At 37.6% G+C, this 22,283-nt stretch overlaps 1 protein-coding gene across 2 annotated transcripts in view; it reads left to right on the forward strand.

Moving 5' to 3' along the window:
* IL15 (interleukin 15) overlaps nucleotides 1-22,283 on the forward strand; it is a 46,182-nt gene that overhangs the window by 21,968 nt on the left and 1,931 nt on the right. The gene's annotated exons all lie outside the window — the stretch shown is intronic.

The raw sequence follows: 22,283 nt of genomic DNA on the forward strand, positions 1-22,283 counted from the left end.
TATTTGATATATATCTATGTATAGAGAGATATATACAAATAGATATCAACAGGTATTCTCCATGGATAAAACAGTGTTTCAGCTGCTTTAACCCTTCAACCAAGGGTTCAGGTTCAAGGTTTAATAGCACCCAAGGTGGGTAGCTACCACAGAAAGCAGAACAGTGTGTCCTAGGACACATGGCCCTAGACAATCACATCACTACCCATTCCAAGTACATGAATTACATGTACGGTTGTTAGTCAACTCATTTATCCAGGCAGCTTCATCATAGTTACTGTGGTTCTACTGTCCACTAATCTCAAACCAGGATCCCTGTCATCCTAATTAACCTCTTTATCTGACTTAAATCTTTTTCTGGTTTAATGTAGGCAGGACCACAACAAAATGAAGCGCTTAATATTTAGTTGCATTTCTCATAGGAACAATATGGAACAAATGTATAGGAACAATATGATAATAAAGTAATCTAAGATTAGCTTAGCTGTAATTCTCAACAACTCCCATATCCCAAGATTTGCCCTCATCACTGTTATACTGAAAAGTGACTGAACTGCCAATCCCTTCCTTGTAGTATCAGAAACACAAGGAATATGAAACATCAGCTACAGGCATGAGAACAAAGAGGAAGGAAAATAAGTGAAAGCCACCTTAAATGGTAAGAGTAAAAGCAAAATTATTCCAACTCACTGTGAATCCACCACATCTTTCTGGGCAGCAGAATTCAGCAAGGGGCTGGATGAAAATAAGGAAATTTGCCTGCAACTGGAAAGTTCATTAGTAAATTTCAGAGTACTTCCCAGAACTGCAGGCAAATCATGCATGTCTTCATCTTTTTAGGCAGCTTTCTTTGGAAATTCCCGTTCTGAGTCTCTGAGCCAAGGTCATGATAGGATATCTTGACAGGAGGATTAAGAATGTGAGAATGAATTTGCTGCTTAGAACAAATGGATCAAATCAGAGCAAGACACACAGATTTCATTGTATCCTCAAGTCAGTATTGAGGATACGATGCTCAGTATTTCTCTGGGAATAGAAATAATATTAATTTTTATCCAAAATATAAGCTGCTTTCAATTGCAGCATATACATATGAAGGCAAAACATACTAGCAATAGAAAGGGCAGCACATGCTGGAATTTCTGTACAGCATCAGGAGACTGATCAACACAACACTGAGCTATACTTAAAAGGCACATTCTGTAATGTCCAAAGGGTTGTATCTTCTCTAGAGGCAGAGAAGAAACAAAATTTGCTCATACGAACTCTATGGAATTTTACTTTCACACATTTAGGGAGGAAAGAAAGCCATATGTGAGCAAGCTAAGGATTTTTTCAACAAAAAGTTCAAATCAGCACCTTGAAACTGTCTCCTTCCAACTACTTCTCCCTCAGAGTTAGAGAATTCACCTCTTCTTATTAAAAGGCTTAATTAAGCCAATAATTGACAACTCAAAGACAAAAGGAAATAAATATGTTTCATAATCTCCCCCTCTTCTACATGCTTACTAAATGTGGTATTTTCTTGACCAAGTCAAGCCAACCAGGAATCAACTGGCTTTGTAAAAATGGGAGGAAAGATGAGGCAGTACAATAAAGAATGAAAAATCTGCTGAGATGACTGACTTATCATGACATAAGCAGCTCACTACCTCTAAAAGTTAAAAACATATAGGAGAAAAAGGAATGAAGTTAGAACATAAAAAGAAGTCAGGGGGTTTTCTGGGAACTTTCTTGAGAAATACCAAAGGCTAAAAAAGCTTATTTTAACTTTAAGATACAAGTTAGTGTCTTATACTGGTTTTCTTCCTTCTGAGTCCTCAACCATACAAACATTTCCCCTTTTTTTCTTTTCCGAGAGGGACTCAATAGTCCTCAGGGCTTTCCACTTCAGTATATACAGAACTGTTTCTAATGAACTGTTTTAACAAGTTTTAGTAAAGGAAAACAAAGAACTGCTAGTAACTTCTATGTCAAGATGCTTCCTTGAAATCAAATTCTAAAATACATTGACAGTGCTGCTGAAAGAACCTTCACTAGACCCCAGTTCAGTGTTTTGTTGTGAGGTGAACAGAAGCCATCAGCTTGTAGCTTTGTTTATTTAATGCTTTTCAGGAGGAAGCAAGTGTATTCAGCTTTTCAAGATGAAATGTGGAAGGTTAGTAATCCTTACAGAACCTTAATGGCTGCTCCACCACACATGACAGACCTCAATAACGTGACAAAAGAGAATTTAAGAGAAACTTAAAATATACTTATGTCATTGGAGTATGACACAAATGATGATAACATTAATTGAAACTGTGTACCTGTGCCACAGATAAAACTGAGAAATCATTCTTTTAAAAAGTTGCCTTTCCCAGCTCTTCTAAGAGTCACATATGTCCTACAGTTAAATGGAAACCTATAGTCTTGCAGTAGTACAGGACATGCTGGTAGTCCCACCTTGGGGGTCTTTTGAGCCATTAGTTTCCCAATGGACGAAGTTTTTCTCTATCAAGAAAAGAAAAAAAAATCTAATATTTCTTATGACTGCTAGAATCTACTGCTTTTCAATGGAGTGCCGAGAAGCCAAACCATGGTTTTGGTCAGTCTCAAGGCATTCAGGTGAGTTTATTCAGTCAGTGGTACATGGAACTCCCCAATCCTCTGAGGCAGTAGTACTAAATAGCAGGTGTTAATTATAATCCATTATGACAGCTGGGAGTTTCTTCCCCTCATTAACCTTAATTGTGGCTTTTTACATCCTATTTTCCAAGATTCTTCTTTTTCTTTTATTAGTTGAAGATAACAAATGAGAGATTATATTTCCTTTGGTTGTTCCTTTGGCAAGCTTGCTCTAACTAATTCAAAGAAAATTAGATCATTATGAATAATTCCTGCAACTTTTTTTCTGTCACAAGCTTCCTACTTTCATGCACCATTTGACATTTTAAAGTTTTAACAGAAGTCTTCTGACAACATTTCTCCCTTTTACACTTCCTACTGCAGGCCAGTAACCAGGCTTTATTTTACCCCAGACAATCTTCCTAGCAGTAGGTATCAGTCATTTGGATAAGTTAACTTAACCAAAATCCCTTGGCTGTACTGTAGTTTTATCACATCACATTAATCCTTTTTAGGACCTCATCCTCCAGTATTTTATACCACAAATAAATCATGAAGATCTATCTGGGACAACTTAGACAGAATTCATTGAATTTCTGAAGTTGTTTGTAAGTTTTAAGTTCTCCGGCTATAACAGATAAGATGTAGATATTAAGCATTGGCTTAAAGACCTAAAGTGGGTTTTTTGGTCAGTTTTATGTCCCCTTTTTCCCATCATGACCTTCTAGGACCTTCTGAAAGCCCTGATAATTCTGGATAGTCTGACTTATTTCAGCATTGGTGAAGGAATCTGAAGCAGACAGACTTCCATGAAGCAGACATCAATTTTGTCAGAGCTGGGACATAAGCTTCCCCAGATATGTGCTTGTGAAGTAAGTCAAGCTATGGCAATGATGTCTTGTCCTCCTGAAAGCAAAAGAAAAGGCCCCATCACCAGCAGCCAGTGGCTCTTTGGTTCTTGAGAAGGCATAATTTCTGTCTCTCTGCAGTGGAGTTCCTGGAAGTCCCATTACCAACCGTGCAGCGTGGTGATAGCTTTGAGACCATCCTGGAACACCGTGGTTATACAGATAATTTTTTTTCAAGGAAAGCTGTCTTAACATAAAAATTTCAAAGTTGCATTCTCTGGACTTCATCAAAGGTCTCTATGCCTATACAAATAAAAAGAAAGAGTGGGAAGGCTAACAGGCACAGCACAACCCATTTGGGCTTGGCCACATGAAGTACTCTGTAACCACAACAATCATCCAAACCCTGGGAAACTGAGGAAGGATAACACACAGCTGCTTTCTTAGCTGCATATCATGCCCATGAATACTGAGACTAGCAAATCCTGAGGCTCTGAGAAGGGTGTGAGGATTAAGGAGCACATTCACTGTTTACAATGCCAGCCTGTGCTGGGAGTACTTTTGTTTATGAATGATAGAAAACAAGATCTGCCTTGACCCTTCCTACTTTCTTGTTTCATGGTAAAAAGCATTTTATGTGATTCCTTCTACAGCCCTCTTCTCTTTAAGGGAGTTATACAGCACAATAGTTAGGGCATGGGGACATATGTTGTAACTTGAACACTGCAGCTGGACATTTCTGCATAGAAAAGGTGTGTACCTCAAACTATATTCACTCACAGTTGTTGCTACAACAAAAAGTATTTCAAGAGAGCTCAGAAATCTAATCATGCTTAAGATCATTATTGGTTGTTTTCTGGTTTGTAAGCAGAGCTGCAAATTATTTTTTTTACTTGAAAATATTTTCTACCAGAAACTTACTGCATCTTCAGAAACAGTGTCTGAAGCGACTTCTTAAGCTGCAGCTTTATTATAAGTCTACTGATGTTATTGTAAAAAGAGAATAAAAACTATTTGTCAAAAATCATGTAGTGAAGTAGTTTGCATTTGTCACATTTCCTAGGAAAATACCTTGTGGCATACTAGCACTTGTAAAGAGTATATAGATTACATTCTCAAACTTTCTCAGGACTTGAGGGAAATTTATAGTGGCTTTTATTCTGTGCGCCAAAAAGGATTATTGGAATTTTCAACTTTCCCTATCTTCAAAAACCAGAAAAGGCAACTTTAGAGTAAGTCCAGAGAAATTAATTGTCTCAACAGTAAAAAAACTTGTCTATATCTAAAGCCATTAGGAATTTTCCATTCCTTGTGTAAATGTAAAACTCAATCTCTTTTCAATACAAGTGTTTCTCGTATTTTTTTTTCCCAAGATTGCTCAAATACTATCTGATATGTATCTTTGGCAATACTTCTGCAATGAATTGTACAAACTCATTCTTGTTTTGCAAATATAAGCGTAAAATGACCTTTTGCTTGAAATTTCTTGTATTTTTCCTTGATAAAAGACCTGAAAGTGCTTTTTACTAATTAAAATCAGAAATTTGAGTTGTCCAAAATAACACAAGTGCTTTTAGAATCAAAGGAGATTTAACTTCTTTTTCACTCCACATAAAAATAGGCAAAACTTTCTCAGAATATATTCTAATATTAGGGGAACATTACTGTAAAACATAAGTCTAAAATTTTACAACTTCTTTGTAATCATTTCAACAGATAGAAATTCAATACATTACTGGGAAGAAGCCCTATAATACCCTCTCTGAGGGCAGAGTGTTAAATAAAGAATAACACGAATGAGATTAATGTAATTTAATTTTAGTTTTGTAAATTACCAATTTTTTTGTCTTATCACCTTCTTCATAGTCTCCCTTCCAGCATTCTTTGAGGTAGGCATTAAGCTTTTAAAGAAATTCCTTAAAGCATATGATTACACTTTCAGGGTTAGATCATGCCTCTAGGGCACTGCCTGTCTTCTGGATTGAGAGAATGGCAGTATCCTTAGAACAAGGAAGTTGTGGAGCAGAGAGGTGACAACTCCTTGGGATGAGAAGCAGAATCCACAGAAGTCTCTGCATCACCAGCCTTCTGCTGTGAATAGCTATCAGCATCCTATTGTTTAGGCACTTCCTTCCAGGAATTAGAAAGAATTTAATGACAGCAAAAAGAAAATGAGAAAGATAAACAGAGGTGAGTCACTGGTAGCAACTTTTATGCTGTAAGGGTTACATTTCAGACTGAGATACAACTTTCAGCTAAAAGGATGTCCCCAATACAACAAAGTGGTAAACTCACTCATGGCCGACTTTTGAGCCTCTTGATCCCAGGCTCAAAAGAAGGGACAACTAATATTGTCTCTAATTAAATTAGTTCCTTTTCCCTTGCTGTTTAACCTCAAAGATATTTACAAAGGTCAAAATTAGTCATCTTCTTTCTGTGCCTGCTGAAATAAACATGTAATTTCCCTACTTACCCTACCAGTCCTTCTTTAAACACAGACTTGCTAGAGATGCAACATTCTTTCTTAGGGATTCATGTAAACATAAGATCCAATGTTAAATGGCAGAAAGCAGACAGTGCACATACTACATGTTCTTGCCAACTGTGAACTGTAATCAAACAACAAAGAGCCCCTGAGCATCTCTCATCCCCTGCTACTGAAAATATCTAACCAGTTCCCCAGCCACCCACCTGTCTTGCAGGCAAACACTCTTGGAAGTCCTCCTGATGAGGAGGGGAATGAGTGAAAAGGTGGGCATGAGTTTGGCACAGAGGTCAACCCACATTACCCATTCCGTGCACTGTAAGTGCAGAGCTGTTTCCTTTGGTGTCTGAGCTCAGAGGCCTGCACATTACAGAGATCCCTAATGACACTTCACTGCACACAAGTGACCTCTCAATTTATTATTCCATCCTCAGCGTTTACTACTCAGCATATTCAGAGCACTAAGCACATTTTGGAGTCAATGTGAATTAAAGATTAACTGTGACAAACTGAACTTTTCAACCAAGTATCCAAAGGGAAAATACCAATTAAGCAATGCTGCAGTTCCAAGCAGACAAAGCACGCATTCAAGTAACAGTTTTCCAAACTACATGTCCAGGAGTAATTTGTAAGCTTTACAGCCAGGTTAACAAACTGGATATGGATTCTCCTGTGCTCCCATTTCTAGGTCTGTCCGGTCCCAGGGAGGGTTTCTTACCAAAGCCAGGGTTAATGAACAAAAGTGTGCAGTCCTTTCCTCCCCACAGAGCCATCACACTACCACAGCAGAAAACACAAATGAGTTTTGACTGTGAATGTCCTCTGACTATCAAAAGGAAACCTACTTTGAAAGATTAGTCTGAGCTCTCAAGAGCATTGGAGACTTCAGCTGCACATTAGCGTTTAATATTTCACTAGAACAGTTGAAAGAACAACAGATGGAAAATCTTTGCAGCATTCTAACCCTTCACATGTTGGAGGATTTCCCAAACAACTTCTAAGACATGAAAGGGGATAGGTCACAGTAATAGTTGCAGTAAATAAAATCCCAGTCTAGTTCAGTGACCTACATAGCCTCTTCTTGTAAGTGTTCAAGTGACACCAGGTTTATAAAAAAAACCTTCTTGAAACACATGCAATTGTGCAACTTCTTTCATGGAACAGACAGCAGATGATAAATTATAACCATTAGCCTAAATCATAACAGTATCTCTCTTTAAACCTTAGACATCCATAATACACTTACTAGAGTATCTGTATATAAAAAAAAAAAAAAGGAAAAAGAAAAAATGTAGCACTAACAAAACCAGAAAAAAAAAAAAGAAGGCATGACTGGGCTGCTGATCTAGCAGTAGGAAGAAGGAATGAGTAATAAAAATCTCTTTTGAGAATATTTTTTCTAGTAAGCTTGCAAAGTAGACAGCCCATGAGTGCCAGGTTGACTTGGAGGGACATACATTGTTGGGGCTAAACTGAATGTACAATCTCCACAAAGGGATCAAAATTATCCTTGAACTGACAGCTTTAATGGAAAGACTGAAAATAACCCTTGTGTTTTCAGTGTTCACACACTTTGTCCTTTTCTACTATTTCATTTTTAGCATATGCTTCATATACCTCCTGGTGGATCATGAACACCATGTTCATGAAAACACCATGAAAAGTGTTTGTAGTGCTGTACTTAGCAGGAAGAGTAACTTCAGAAATTCCATTACTAGACTGGATTTTTACAGGATAGAAGTTCTTATGAACAGTCATTTAAGATAAAAAAAAAAAACTTTATAACTGTATTTTTCTAGCAAATTTTAATAAAATTTAATAAAAACAGATGTGAGATCAGGTTTTTTCAGAGTTCCTTCTCAACATGCAAGCTTTATAGTTCTGCAGTGTAAGTAAGGCACCGTCCTGAATTGGTTTGGTTTTTCTTTTTGATTTCTAGAGAAGCATGTAAATATAGTGTCTGTCCATTAAAGTATGTAAAGGAATTGGTTTACTGTCATGGGATTGCACAGAGAAGATTTACACCATCACTAAAGAATTTGGAAATGCCATGAAACATTTGTCTGTTAGTGTCCAAGCATATCAAACACTTGTGTTGGAATTCCATTTAGGTAAAGGCTTCATAAGGTCTGGTTTATGGTTTTGAGATCACCAGATGGCTGGGATTGAAGGGCCTTCTAAAGATCGCCTGGTCCAACCAACTCTGGCCAAGCAGAGTCATCTAGAGGAGGCTGGCCACGACCATGTCCAGTTGGCCTTTGAATATCAGTTTTCTTTAACTGTAGAATAACTGATAATAACTAGAGCTGGTTGTAGATGGTGTCATGGTTTTGTTCTGTGGTGATCACCAGGAAATTAATCTCCTCACAAAGGACATAAAAACAATTAGTTAGTTATACTTTGTGTAAAATTTGTCCTGATTCCTACAGCATCCTGGAAACAGCATTCTGACTCATTGTGGCCTTTTAACTTAGCCCACTAAGAACAATATGCCAGTAGTACTTATGACAGTAGACATGATAGTGGGGGTGTGTAAAAATAAGATCTGTGTTCTCAGCCTTAAGAAATGGTTTTAAAGAGAATTAATTTTTTTCACATTTTATTCTATGCATTTTAACTGCATTACACATCTGCTTGATAGTCAATAAAAGCTGTTATAAACAATTTGAGATTTTAATTATCACTCCTGGATTAATATTTTCATAGAAAACAGCAACATTTAAAATGTGTGGATAGGTTAGAAGTTTTGCATTTAATTGCTTACTGTACTCTTTCCAGATTCAGCCAACCCCCTTGGCTCTCTTAGGTACTTAACAACACTATAGACAATTAAACAAAATGGAAAACACAGACAAAACGGCTCACTGTGCATTGAAACACAGCACAGAAATCAGACAGACTGATCTGTAGTTTCAAGATGGTTCATTACTACAACACAACAAACCAACAGCTGATACTTTACACCTGATAATGGAATATTTTACCTTGGAGTAGGCTCCTCTAGCTAGGCACTGGAAAGAGTTTCCTTTCAGACCACACTTGACACCTCTCCCTTTTATCAAGTACTTCCCTTTGAACAAGTAATTGAAAATACTTGAGTGCATCTTGATACGGGTTTACTTCCCAGTCACACTCTAATACAAATATATTTATTGTTCAGCAAAGACTTGTTGAGCAAATAAGAAAAGCCTTGCCCTTCACTAGTATTCTGTTTTCCAAGTCTGATTTAAAGTATTTTTATGGAATGGGCATCTCTGTGCAGTATTATTTTTCCAAGATGCCTATTTAGAACTTGTTCAGCATTAAAGGTAAATCAATTAGTTACTTTCAATAAGATCATAATAGTTTCCTACCATGCGCATTAACAAGATGATTCCACATTACTGGACTACCTTATAGCACAGAAGACTAGAAGTTACATAGCTAGGAAAACAAATTGAATGTTGCTGTCTCAAAGCAGAAAAAGGTTGGTACTTTTCGGGGTTGGAAGACAAGGCATGGGGAGCTGGAGGAGGGAAAAGGATGGTAGGAGTCAAATGAGTAATAAGCAGGTTTAAATGAGAAGGCCTGGGAGTAAGCTGTTCATGAAAAAAAATGGAAGCTTAGGTCTTGTGTCTGAAAGACGTTTTGAAAGGTACAGTGAGGAATTTTTCATTTCCCCCCCTCCTCCATCCTGTCCCTCTTCTGGGATGTTTTCTCTCCATCTCATCCCATACCTCACAAGCCATCCTAGACAGAGAACTCCACCCTCCTCCCCACCGCCAAAGACATCTTAACATCCATCTTCTATTCCCTGCCTCTGATTAACCTGCTTTTCTTCCCAGCAGCTTCCCTAATAAAGGAAGGGCAAAGAGAAGCTCCTGAAAATGTGGGTTGAAGATAACACAGCACCAGAAGCAGAACCCAAAGATCTGTGGATCTTAGAGAATGAAGCCTTCTGACCTTTTCCTGGCAAGCTGAGGCAGATATGTTGGTGGGACAACATCTGCTTTGGATTTGGGCTATTTGTGTGGGCTGCCATTTCCTTCCTCATCCTCACATAAGCAGCAGCAGATGGGGTAAGGATGGATTGTTCAGACCATGGCAGTCAATCTTTGCCACCTCAGACACAAACTAAAGATGCAGTTTGCAGCAGCCACAGACTCACGCTGAAGGAAAGTATGACATGCCCTGACTTGGGCAAGTTGTGTGTGTACACAAGCTGCTGTTTGCATCCTGCAATCCTGATAACTGCCCTCTTTTTAACTTGGAAGAGGCTGACTATTGAAGCAGAAGTGCATGAAAATTTGAGAGCAGCTGTATCATATTTCAGGCCTTGAGGGCAAGCGTGCATAGAAGTGCTGCTATTTTTTGAACACGATATCTTAAGAGAGTTCACCTAGGACAGATACGGACAGATGTCACACTCATCAGGGTTGCAGAGAGCCCCAGGTGAACCAAACCTGTCCCTCAGTTTTCACTCTTCCCACCTATGCAATCAGCTGATTCACTCCAAACACAGGAGGATGTGTAGGTAAAACATCTTGGCTCCTTATTATCTCAGACCCTGTTTCCCACCTGTTCAGATTTTGAGTCTTGCTCTCCTGTCTCTGTCTCACACAGCTCTGCTTCATAATCTGCCATTCCCCAGTCTGTCCGAGCACAGTTTCAGGACAGGCAGAGAAAAATCATATCAAATCTGAAGCAAGAGTTAATCAGGCATTAACTTGAGAGGCCCTGGAACGTCTCAATATTCATCATTGAACATAACACCTCTCTGAAGGGGAAAAGGACAGTGAGAAATAAGAAATTATTCTTTTCGTGGGGGGATAAAAGGGACAAAATTAGCAGTAATGACTCTACTGTACTTTGAATATTTAAAGTGCTATATACTTCATGCATTTATGATGTTGATTAGAAAAAACACAAGAACATATAATTGGAGCTTGGTGTGCAAACTAATCTTGAAACTTGGGAGTCAAATTTCAAATGCCTACAAATGTCTGAGCCTTGATTTCCACTCAGTCTCCTATGAATTGACTCAGCCCGGTACCAACAGGACTACTTGAACAAAGAAATATTATCCTATTTAATTGTGATTACATACTGTGTACTGTAATTATTGCTGCTCTTGCTTCTATAATTATGGAGGCATATTCATGAATATAATATTCGCAATTTGTGGTGATGATCTATTTTGTGCTAATAGGCTAAATTCAAACATAGCTGTGTCCAGGTTTCCACAATAACCTGCTACACTTCAGTATTAGTAGAACTTAGAGTCCGTTACCTACAAATCCCCACAACTCATTTAAATCCCGTAAGTGTTATAGATGTTGGACATTACTCTTCCCTAGTGGAAGACTGCACTACCTGCCATGGAGCCACATAAATTATAAATTGTACTTGGTCTCTCAAAGGTCTTGAATTCTACTTGTATCAGGGGACTTCCTTTCAGAATAAAGAATAGTACTTCTTGCTGCTGTCAGTTCTGATATTATAGCTAAGAGTCTTGACGATGTTATTTTTTGAATTGTGACAGGCCTGATTACAAGAAGGAAATACAGTGGAATCATAACGATGTTACTTATTTCATACTGAGACAGAGCTCAGAAGGCAAGAAAAAGTAGGGGCATGTTCTGCTAGACATTGCACAAACGCAACATAGCAGACAGTGACTGCCCTGAGGAGATAACAGTCTCAGTAAGGTTTACAAAAATGAGTAGGGAGTAAAGGACATCCAGAACTATGATTCTCTTTCTGGGTTTACTGATAAATGACTGCGTATCCCACCTAAATTATTTTATTTGATGAAGAGATATTTCAAATCACTAATGCAAAGGAAGGAATTTTAATAATCCAACAAACCCTGAACTTCAAGCCTCAGACAACATCTATTAGTAAAAATACTGTTTGTCAAACAGAACAATTGCAGTATCTTCTGGTTTGCATCCAATGATGAATACCTGGGAGCTGTGCTTAAAACAATCTGTTTAGCACCATCACCTACCTTGCATGCCTTCCATGTTTAGCAGACTAGAAGGGGCCCAACATGAAAAAGTTAATAGCCCATTCCACGCACCCCTGTCCTAAAGAGACAAAATCAGGCCAGAAGGAACACTGCTAGTGTTAGCAATGCACATATATCTGTAGAAAGAAGTTTTCTATCCCTTTTCTGTTAGCCCTGTTATAAACAGCACTGCTAGTACAATAAAGGGCATTTTTTTTGAAGTGCAAATAGAGAAAGGTCAGATATTTTTTGTCCAGAGAATTTCATCAATATCCTATGTAAAGGAAAATGCCTAAAACTGCTCCTGCAGCCAGATCCCAACGCTGCTAAACTTCTTGAAGCTCACAATTACCTCAAGGAAATTTTTGTTTTTCCAGGTTCATAAATCTCTGTTTTCTTTATGAACAAAAATCAAATAACAATGTGAGCAGTTGGGCCTGAGCTTGCGACTTTATAGCCAGCCGAAACTTTGCTAATGACCTTCATGATCCCAGGAGGAGTAAAGGCAATGAGCAAATGAATTCCCATGCTTTTCACTCTTCACCTCTGGATCTGCTTGTATCTCCTTAAATGCTGTACAAATCAAAACCGTTGATTTCCCTCAATGCCTAGGTCAGCATCTGTAATGATTTAATAAAAAACTTGCTCTCTGAGGGGCTTTCTCTCTGTGATTATATCCTTCCACTCTGTTATTTCTCTTCTCACTTCTTAAACTGAATAAAGTAGTAACCTTCAGATTTTTAAAAATAAATTTTTCTATTAATTTCAGCATTATTAAATCAGATTTCATCTTCTACATATGTTGATTTATCTCAGATGATCCAAATCCTTAATGAGGAGTGAGGTTTCTTCCTTTGACTTACCTTCTTCTGATACCTACATACAGCTTAGTCACATTTAAGGGTAATTAAAAATATTCCAGTCTCATCTGTGGCACTGAGCAGTTTGTGAAACATGAAGACTCTCCAATTTGTACTATTTTATCTCTCAACTCAATTGCTCCCTTTATTTTAAAATATGTTTGACTATTTCAGTGATATCAAATCATCATATCAAAGCATCAAATTCAAAAGAGCGACGAGGCTGTGAATAAGCTGCACTGCTTTCCTTTTCATGTGCCCACAGCTGAATCCTTTAGAAGGTCCCACTTTCACAGTCAGGCTTAGCCTCTGCCCTCATTTATGTCATCAAACACAGCTCAGTCAAATTCAACATAAAATCTTTATCTTATCCCTTTTGAAAAAGCAATGTGTGAGAAAATGAGAGGGCTGTTTAACTCAAAACCGAAGATTTCTCAGCAAGACAAGCTGTCAGAAAGTTCTATAGCCAAAACAAAAGTCAAACTACCAAAATATCTCATACTCATTCTTTATGGAATGTTGTCACCTGAAGCCAACAGCTACCATAATTTTCAACAGAGTCACATTTTAAAAGAAAATAAAAGAAAATATTTTAAACTGGAATATAACAGAAAACCCACAGCATCTCTCTTCCCCGTTGCCAAATGTTTTAATTAAAGCCTGTAGAACAAATTCTAAAAGGAAATTTTTGTAAAAAAACCAATTGTTTTCCCTGGAAGTCCTATGAAATGGTGTTGAACCAGATAGCAATTTTTGGGGTTTGTCAATCCTTTTACCACAAGTGTTACTTTTGCTCTGTCCCCCCCCACCCCCAAAATAAATAAATAAATAAATAAGTAAAAAAATCATTTAATGAAAGTATGCTATCTTGTATGTTTGAAAGACTATGCTTTCTTAATAAATACTTTTCTGCAATCCAGAAAAAAATCCAAAAAGGTTCTAAAAGAAATTAATTTCTTTGTCATACCATGGTCTGGGGTTTTGTTAATAGTTTGTAAAGAATATAGTTATAGTATTCTATTTAATTGCGTGTGTGTCTGTGTGTAATTACATACATGTCATAATGTACATTATCCCACCTACATTATAATTCACAGTAGTGTATCTGTATATGTAATACACATGGAGTAGTGTGAATAGCAAAACATTGCCATGTTTTGAAGTATTGGGAATTAAGCCTGTTTCTTCCAGAAACAAAGTCCCAGATAAAATTCTAAAATATGCAGAGACATGAAGAGCTACATTAAAACCAGAATATTTATTGCATCACGACTCCTATTTCTTCAAGTGATCCTAAACTTGAAGTCCTCAGGACACACAAAACACTCAGGATGTACCAAGGATATGTCAAAAAGAGAATTATAAAAATTAAATATCTGCTCAAAGTATAGTGAGCAGTCCACTACTATTTTGAGAATGCTTAAGTCACTGGGCAGTATGAAAGAGCTATTCTTATTAACCTTAACCCACTAAATCTAACAAAATAAATATTTCTAATTACCATAAATTTAGCGCTCTGACTCTTGCAGAGCCTAAGTTTAATCATAGCCCTATCCACCCAGACTTGGAAAATTGTATCATTAACACCACCATGTTTAGGCAGAACCTCTTGATTCTTCCAGTCTCTCCTGTCTCCAGCCAGCGTATACCAGTAGCTGCTGGTGTCAATACTAATCCCAATCCTAAAAGCTTTCCTTAACCATATGAAAACCCCATCAGAAACCAGATCCACGCCTGTCCAGACAGCCTATGTCAGGTCAGCTCAGAATTTAGCCCAGAAGCTTCTTCTGGACATATATTTACCTTTTGTTACTTACTCCTAGAGGGGTGGGGCAAAACAGGCAAAAAATATTCACATGGAATATTTGTAATTATAAAAGTTAGAAAGGTCATATTGGAGATGATTATTTTTTAGTCATTGGTACACGTCAAATCCCTTTTATCCCTTGCCCTTTCTGTTGTGGAAAGAGGCAAAGCATTTTAAAGAGAAAAGCAGTCTTTTGAATAAAGTTGAAGGACCACTAATGTACCTTCTTGGGAATTTTGCAATAAAATTTTATCACAGCAGAAAGAGATTATAATAAAAAATTAGGTCATTGGTCAATCAAGTAAGCATGCAAAAGCAGAAATGAAGTGAAGAGGAAATAATGTAAATCAACTTCAATTTTTCTAAGGAGTGAAGCTAAAGAACCCAACTACAGCAGGAGATGTATGTTCAGAAGTTGGTTTGGCCTGTCCTCCGAGCTGATGGGACAACACAGACAAAGTCTCTATTTCCCGCACAGCTGTTGCTTCCTCTTTTTTTTTTTTTTTTCTTTTTTCACTGCCTGGAATATGATTCCAAGCAGAAGCTACTGCCATTCTTTGTAACAAAAAGAGGAGATAGGTCTTGGACACTGTTAATCCTTTATCACATTTACAATGTGACTGCAGACAAGGGCATGTGAATGAATGCATGCTGGTATTGCTTAATTTCTTCCAACATTTTTTTTCCAATAAACTGAGCAAGAACAAACTGAAGCTTCATACACTAGTAGTCTCAGAGAATTTTTCAAGCTGACATTTGAAACTTTAGGTCTAGTCCAAATTTCCAAACAAAATTTATTTCGTCAAAAATACATTTAATGCTGATATTTTTCCGCCAAAAGTATTATGGAGAAAAAATGCTTTTCTGGTTTGTTTTTTTTTTTAACTGATTTACAGTATTTCAATGTATGAGACCACATTATACAACTGAACTTCAAATGCTTTTTGTGAAAACTGAAAGCACATATATATGGGAACCACCCATCTCTGGAATTTATTAAAATGAAATCAAGATTGGTATTTAGTATTTTGTCATTTTATTTAATTCAAAACATGTTTTGGTTGCTCAAATCATGAATGTGATGCAGTGGATCTGTTCCGATCTATTTCAATGAGCCTTCCACTGGATCTCATATACTGTGGAATTATGAGATGTTTAATTGCTCAAACATAAAAAACCCTGAAAGGGCTTCATTTTTTTCATCTGAAGATTTAATTTTCTGCCATCAACAACTCAAAGCATAGCCTAATTTTAGTTGTTGTGTCATTGAATAGAAATCCTCATTTCATACTTCATGCATTCTACACTTTATAAGTAGAACCCTTGGCACAATTAACTGACTCATTAGTATTTATAAGATAAGAACAGAACTTTTTTTGCATTGCATTTATATTCAATGGAGACTGCTTACTAGTTTTTAAATAACAAAAATAAGAACACTTCATTCCTAAGTATTCTTCAAATTCCTGTGTCTCTAACAAATTATTTTCACTGATGACGTTTTAAACCACCCCCCCCTTCCCCCCCTCCCCCCAAAAAAATCCCCACATCAAGATGTGAGCAGGAGGGCCCTGAATTAGCTCCCATTCTCCCAGAACTGGTAGTGTCTCTTGTGCTAATGGTATTCACCTGCCTGCAACTGCATATCAAGACAGCAGTAGTCCAAAAATGTGAGCTGTAAACTACATTAATTGTGCATTTCCTCTCCTTTTTATTGAAATGAAACACATAGTGAGGCACAGCCTTCCACCCCTAAGAAAATGGCAAGGAACATATATACATTAGTAGGAAAGGTTATTAATCTTGCATTCTTTTATGAGACAGTAATTGCTTCTCTGAGTAATTGCCAAATATTGCTGGAAACACTGGCTATGCAATCTCTAAAGTGCTCACAGACTTGCAAGCACAGGCCTCTTTGACTGAGCTCCTGATCAAATTCTTTCACTGGATCCCTGCTAAAACACAAGATTTCCCCCCACGTCAGAGAGGGGAGTGAATGGCAAGCCCAGCTTTTTTTAGTCAGGTATCAGATCTGAGAGGAAAAGCACTAACTCCCACTGAGGGGCAGTTAAATTATATACAGAGGAAGCAGTTTGCATGGACTACACGAAAACACCCAAAGGAAAGGAAATCTTTTGCAGCCTGATTCCAGCTTTAGAAACTTGGTACCAGAGAGGATCAAGAATGTGTCCAGCACACCAGTCTTTCACTTTCTTACCCCCAGAACAGGAAATCTGACTTCAGGCCAATGGCTATTATCACCCAAATCCCTTTCTCCTCCAATACTCATTGAAGCTCCTGTTCTCCCCGTGTATTGAGAAAGCAGAACACAGGGTCCAGAGGACCCTCCCAGGAACTGCAGCTTTTGATGCTCTGTCTAACGGATCACAATTAGGTTTAAGTTCCCAAGTGCCCTGCGTCCTTTGACTCTTCCTTGCCCAGAGGTTGGGAAGAATTTCACATTACAGAGAAGTCTGATGTTGAAGAGAAGACTGTCACAATCATAAATTGACTCTGCAAATCTATTCCCCACTTCTAATGAAGGCTGTGCTGATTCTGTGCTGCCTTTCAAGTAGAAGAGTGACAACATTCCAGAAATAATGTAATTTCACTGCGCTGAATGAATGACAAAAACCCTCATGGAAACCAGATGCCTTAGATCAAGATCATCTGAGTTGTTTTTAGGCCACTTTTATCCTTTGCAACTTTCCAAGATAAAGAAAGTAGGATTGAGACCTACCCAGCCTCAGACACTCTATCCTGCTTACACTGATGTTTTGTGCCTCTGAGAATCTGGAGCCCCATCTCTTTGGACTGCCTTTAAAAATAAAATATTGATTTTACCTCATGAGGAAGAAAATGGACACAATTATTTATGTCCTCTAAGGATCTAGCACAACATTTTTGCCTAAAAAGTTCACTCAGTTCTGCCATGTTTGAAAATACCGTCAATCTAAATTAACTTTAGTTTTCCTGGTTCTTTCACTGCTTAATATATTTTCCCATGAAGCTATTCTTTCGGGACATGGGGGGTTTTTTCTTCTTTTTTTCAACTGAGTTTCTGCTAATAGAAAAATATCTCTTCCATCTGGTGAGAACCTCAGGAGACTATAGGCAGTAATAAAGACAAAGGTCACAGGCTTATGCAACAATTTTACTTTTAAGAAAATGTTTCTCCTGGAAAAGAGACATTTTTAGAAAATGTTTCTCCTTCTCTCTAAAAATTATTGCATATCAAATATGATTGCTGAGGGAAATAGGGAACATTTCTGGAATAACACCAGTTTCTTCTCATTTCTGTTTTACACTTAAATGTAATGCCCTCTGACACTATTCTCTTTGAACTGTATTTCTGTAATATATTTTGAAAAAGGCATTTTATGATGAAAATTTAAGCTGCCTTATGAAAAAAAATATTTTCATGAAATTGAAGGGGGTCTTTAAAAAGGAAGGTTAAAAGGACATTGTGTTATGCTCCAGAATACCCTTAATAATCTTAATTCTTACCATTTTAGTGCAGATCTTGAGAATCTTATACTTTCTTCCCCATTTCCTCTTCTCAAAATTACTCCTTCCTGTGAGCTTCAGAGTCCTGCTGTGTTTCATCTTCTACAACATCCATTTATCTCCACAAAATTCTGTCCCAGCATTTGTCTCAAATTGAGAAGCTTATTTTCAGAACATAATTAATAAAATCAGGATAACAAGTATATAGATCTCAGCAAGATATACTATGCCAAAACTGCCCATCAGAAACCTTATCTAATGTTCCAAATTACATTTTCCTTTACTTTTTATAAAAGTAAAATCCTTGATGCACTGAGGACATGAAAACTCTGCGATTTTCACTCCCAGAAGCCCTCAAGCAGAATGGTCAAAGTCCTGCTTAAGTCATTTTTTAAAGGAGTTCGTATTCAATCTACACCTGTCAGATCTTTTCCTAAGATAACTACAATATTCCATCCAGGAGGATGACTTGGTAACACCTCTGCCAGTTCTCCTTGCAAGAAAATATTTTCATTTATTCCTTGCAATTTCAGAAGGCACAGAGTAGCTTTTCTGAAAGATACCTGGTATCGGTTCCTCTTGGGTCTCAAATTGGTGGAGTTTTTTCAAAATTTCTCTGTTTCAAGAGTTGCATGGCCAACAGCAGGAAGATGAATAAGTCTGAAGCTGCACCTCAGATCCCTTCATTGTGCTTGAAGAAAATTCTCTCAAACATAGAAAGGAGATGCAGCAACTGCTTAATTTGCCAGCTAAAGGTAGAATAAAGTGAAAGGCAAATTCCCAGATCGTACTTTTAATTATCGTGATATGAGCTGTAATTCAAGTCTCCTGAACACCTTACTGGAAGCACTGCAAGATTGCTTTCCTACCTAGACAGCAGAGAGATCTAAGAATAGAAAAGGTAACAATCTGTCATATATCAGATATAAAATGAATATTGACACACTTTTTGTATTATAAAAAACCTCCAAACCTCAATAAGAATCATATGCTTATTAATTTATATTACAGCTGGTTATGTTAGGCTTCTAGAAAAGATGAAGCTTTTCTTGGGCTGTTTTTCACTGTCTTTATTTACAACTTAAGCAAACACTAATTGAGCTGCAACGGCAATCTGACGACATCCTGACAGTCCCATGCTGTCAGCCAATTCTAGGAAAAACTTTACCTCCGGTATATGGCTAAAAGCCTACTAGCATTTTCCTGTAATTTGTGGCAAGTCTCTTCTCTTTCGGATGGTCTCAACTTCTGACCTCCTACCTCCCCCATTAAAGTTCTAACTGAAGCAGTCCTTGTCACTTTCTGGCATGTAGGGGTCCATGGAGCCAGCAATGCATTCCATGGTGACCTACATAGAAAACCTGCGGAGCCAGCACGAGGGCACAGCCGAGTGTCCTGAGATGTCAGCTCCTGTAAAGGAACTCCTGGTGTTACCACTTCACATGGAGTTAATGTTCTGCAGGAGAAAAGGTGCACACACTGTGCAGAACCGGGACCAATTTCTGTGGTGAATTATTATTCACCTTTGTTTGCCTTCACTGAAAATGCTTGCTTGATGGCCTGCTGGCACCTACACAGAAAAGGAATGTAGGGCAAGACCTCATTCAGCCATCCCTTTTCAGAATCAGGAATGCTTGACACTGTCAGGAAGAGCAGACCTCTGTCGACAGCTACAGAAAACGAAATTGAATCTTTAGTTCTTTAGTGGACCTTTTCTCTTTCTGACAGGCACACAGGAATGCTAGTGCAGCTATTCTTTTCCAATGAAGTTATTTGTGTGACACTTCTTTTCCAGTTGTCAGCTTCTCATGTGTCAGAGGCAGTACCACACATGCACGGGCTGTACACTGGTGTGGGATTTGGGCTGCCCTCTTTGCTTTAATGCTTTTCAAGAATGGGTATTTATTTTTGGAATTTCCACCAAACTTGGGGGAAATCCAAAGCTGTCTGTGCCTTCAACATCTGTACTGAAATACTGCTTTTCTCTGAAATCCAGTTTCTACAGGGAAACATCTGATGAGACTGAAAACACTCAAACCCTGAAAACATATACTAAACCCTGAAACACTTATCACAACTTGAAAGGGGAATGGGCTTTTTGTTATCCTTTTATTGATTGCCAAACTGCATCATGGACCTAATTTAGACAATCCTTGTCTTACTCTGAGGGGCCACCTGAAGAAATTTTTGAGCACTGGTCAATCGTAACTACTCTTGAAAATCTGTGGTGAAATCATGCAGGGAAAAGAGGCTACCCATAAAATAAATATACTTTACCTACTCCTTTAGGTAAAGAAACATAGATTTTTATGCCATGGGAATCCTTTCTAAATTAAGTGGCTGTTGGAGAAGCACAGAAATTTTGTCGCATGGATTTAATACCAAAAGGGAGTCCCAAGGCTCCACTTGAAAAAGGAAAACATGTCTAAACAACACTTCACTTTTTAATTTTTTTGAGTCCCTATTAATTGGTAAGGAGAAATGCAGCACTTTTCATATATGCTTCATTAAAAATTGCCACCAAGATTTCTGTATTGATGCTTTTTTTCTCTATTACATCAGTAGTTTTGCAGCCCATGGGTTATCTTGATTGTCTCCTGAGAATATTTATGGTATGTTTGGCATGACATTTCACTGCACAGATTTTGAAGATAATGTGTAAATAAATTATCAATGATTTGTTTTTTCTGGAAACCAAGGTTGAAAAACTTCATGGTCTTCTCTTTCTTTCAGAGAAAATCTGATTTGATGCGCTGAGTGATAATTTTCTGGAACGTATTACCTAACACTTTCTAACCCATGTTCTTTGATAAACAGAAAATATTTTCTAGGCAGTGAAAATTTGATTTTCCATATCAGTTTAGCATGTTTTGTGAAACTAAAAAGATTCAAAAGTTATCAGTCTAGTAAGCAATAATAATCAATTAATTTAATCCAGAAAGATAACTGGTAGCATTCAAAGAGCAATTAACACAGTAAATAATTTTAAAATATGGATTTGAATAGCCAAAATTGCTGTTATAGAGTTGGCTGCAGAAAAAAAGATGAATGAGTAAAATAAATATGTTTAAAATACAATAGAGCCATAGAGCAAATTTGAAAAATGGATTGAAAAAACTAGTGAAACACAGTCAGTGAATAAGACAAAGATTTTATATGAACCTACTTCTTTTTACTTTGGTTTGCACGTAAACCCCACAGTTCTTCAGCTGATTAGTTTTCATTTGATGATCAAAAGCAGCACATTGTATGACTTTCACAGTGATTTTGTCCTCTCAGCTGTCGACATGGTACTAAGTGATGTTTTTAGATCTCATAAGTGAATTTGCCTTGATAGATCCAAGCCTTTTTAGAGTAGCACATTTTCCTTTCAAGTGTGGTGACCTTTGAGACATGACAGAACATATTCCATTAAACAAAACAAAACAAGCCAAACAGAAACCAGACCTTATTCTTCTTTGGGAAGATAGATTTTTATGTTTACTGTACTTCAGGACCACAAGACAGGTATTACACCAAGAGTTGGCTCTGTTACCTTCATGAGAAAGTTCCATTGTGCAACCAATGGTGCAGTGCCAGAGTAAACTGCATAGGAGAGCTTCACCTTCAAATTAAATAAAGCTTGAAGACAATGTCAGGCCATCAGGGCTGCCCCCTTCACATGCCAGTGAATTACCCATTGCAGAAATGATCAGTGATCTAAGCCTTCCAGGTAAAGAAAAAAAATGTTAGTTCTTTAAAAGAAGGCCTGGCTGTGCTGTTGATAGACCAGAAAAGATGAGACCTGAAAGCCATGAAAGAGTAGGAGTTTACCTGAGACATGCCAAGATAATCTCAGTAAAGCTACTGCATAAAAGCCAAGAAGAAATGAGCAGCTCCCTGGATATTCCAAGGATTTTTGGATATGTATCTGTTGAATGTATTCCCTGGTGTCTGCTCCAGTGTCTTTCACAGAGCAAGTTCTCCCTGCTGAACACAACTTCTGCCATGGCATTAAATCTATTGCCTCAAACCCATGGAAGATTAATGCCTTTAGCACTATAATTTCCCCTTTCATTTCACCAAAACTAGCCAACAATTTCTGACATTATTGGAGCACAAAACCAGACATATATGAATCTTGCTTTCTTAGGAAAGTGGATTAAAGTATTTTTAAATGTGCCTGGAACTCTGACCTGCA

Source organism: Chamaea fasciata, unplaced genomic scaffold (assembly GCF_029207755.1).
Source record: "Chamaea fasciata isolate MVZ Bird 193981 ecotype frontalis unplaced genomic scaffold, bChaFas1.0.hap1 SCAF_6, whole genome shotgun sequence".
In the NCBI taxonomy this organism is placed as follows: Eukaryota; Metazoa; Chordata; class Aves; order Passeriformes; family Sylviidae; genus Chamaea; species Chamaea fasciata.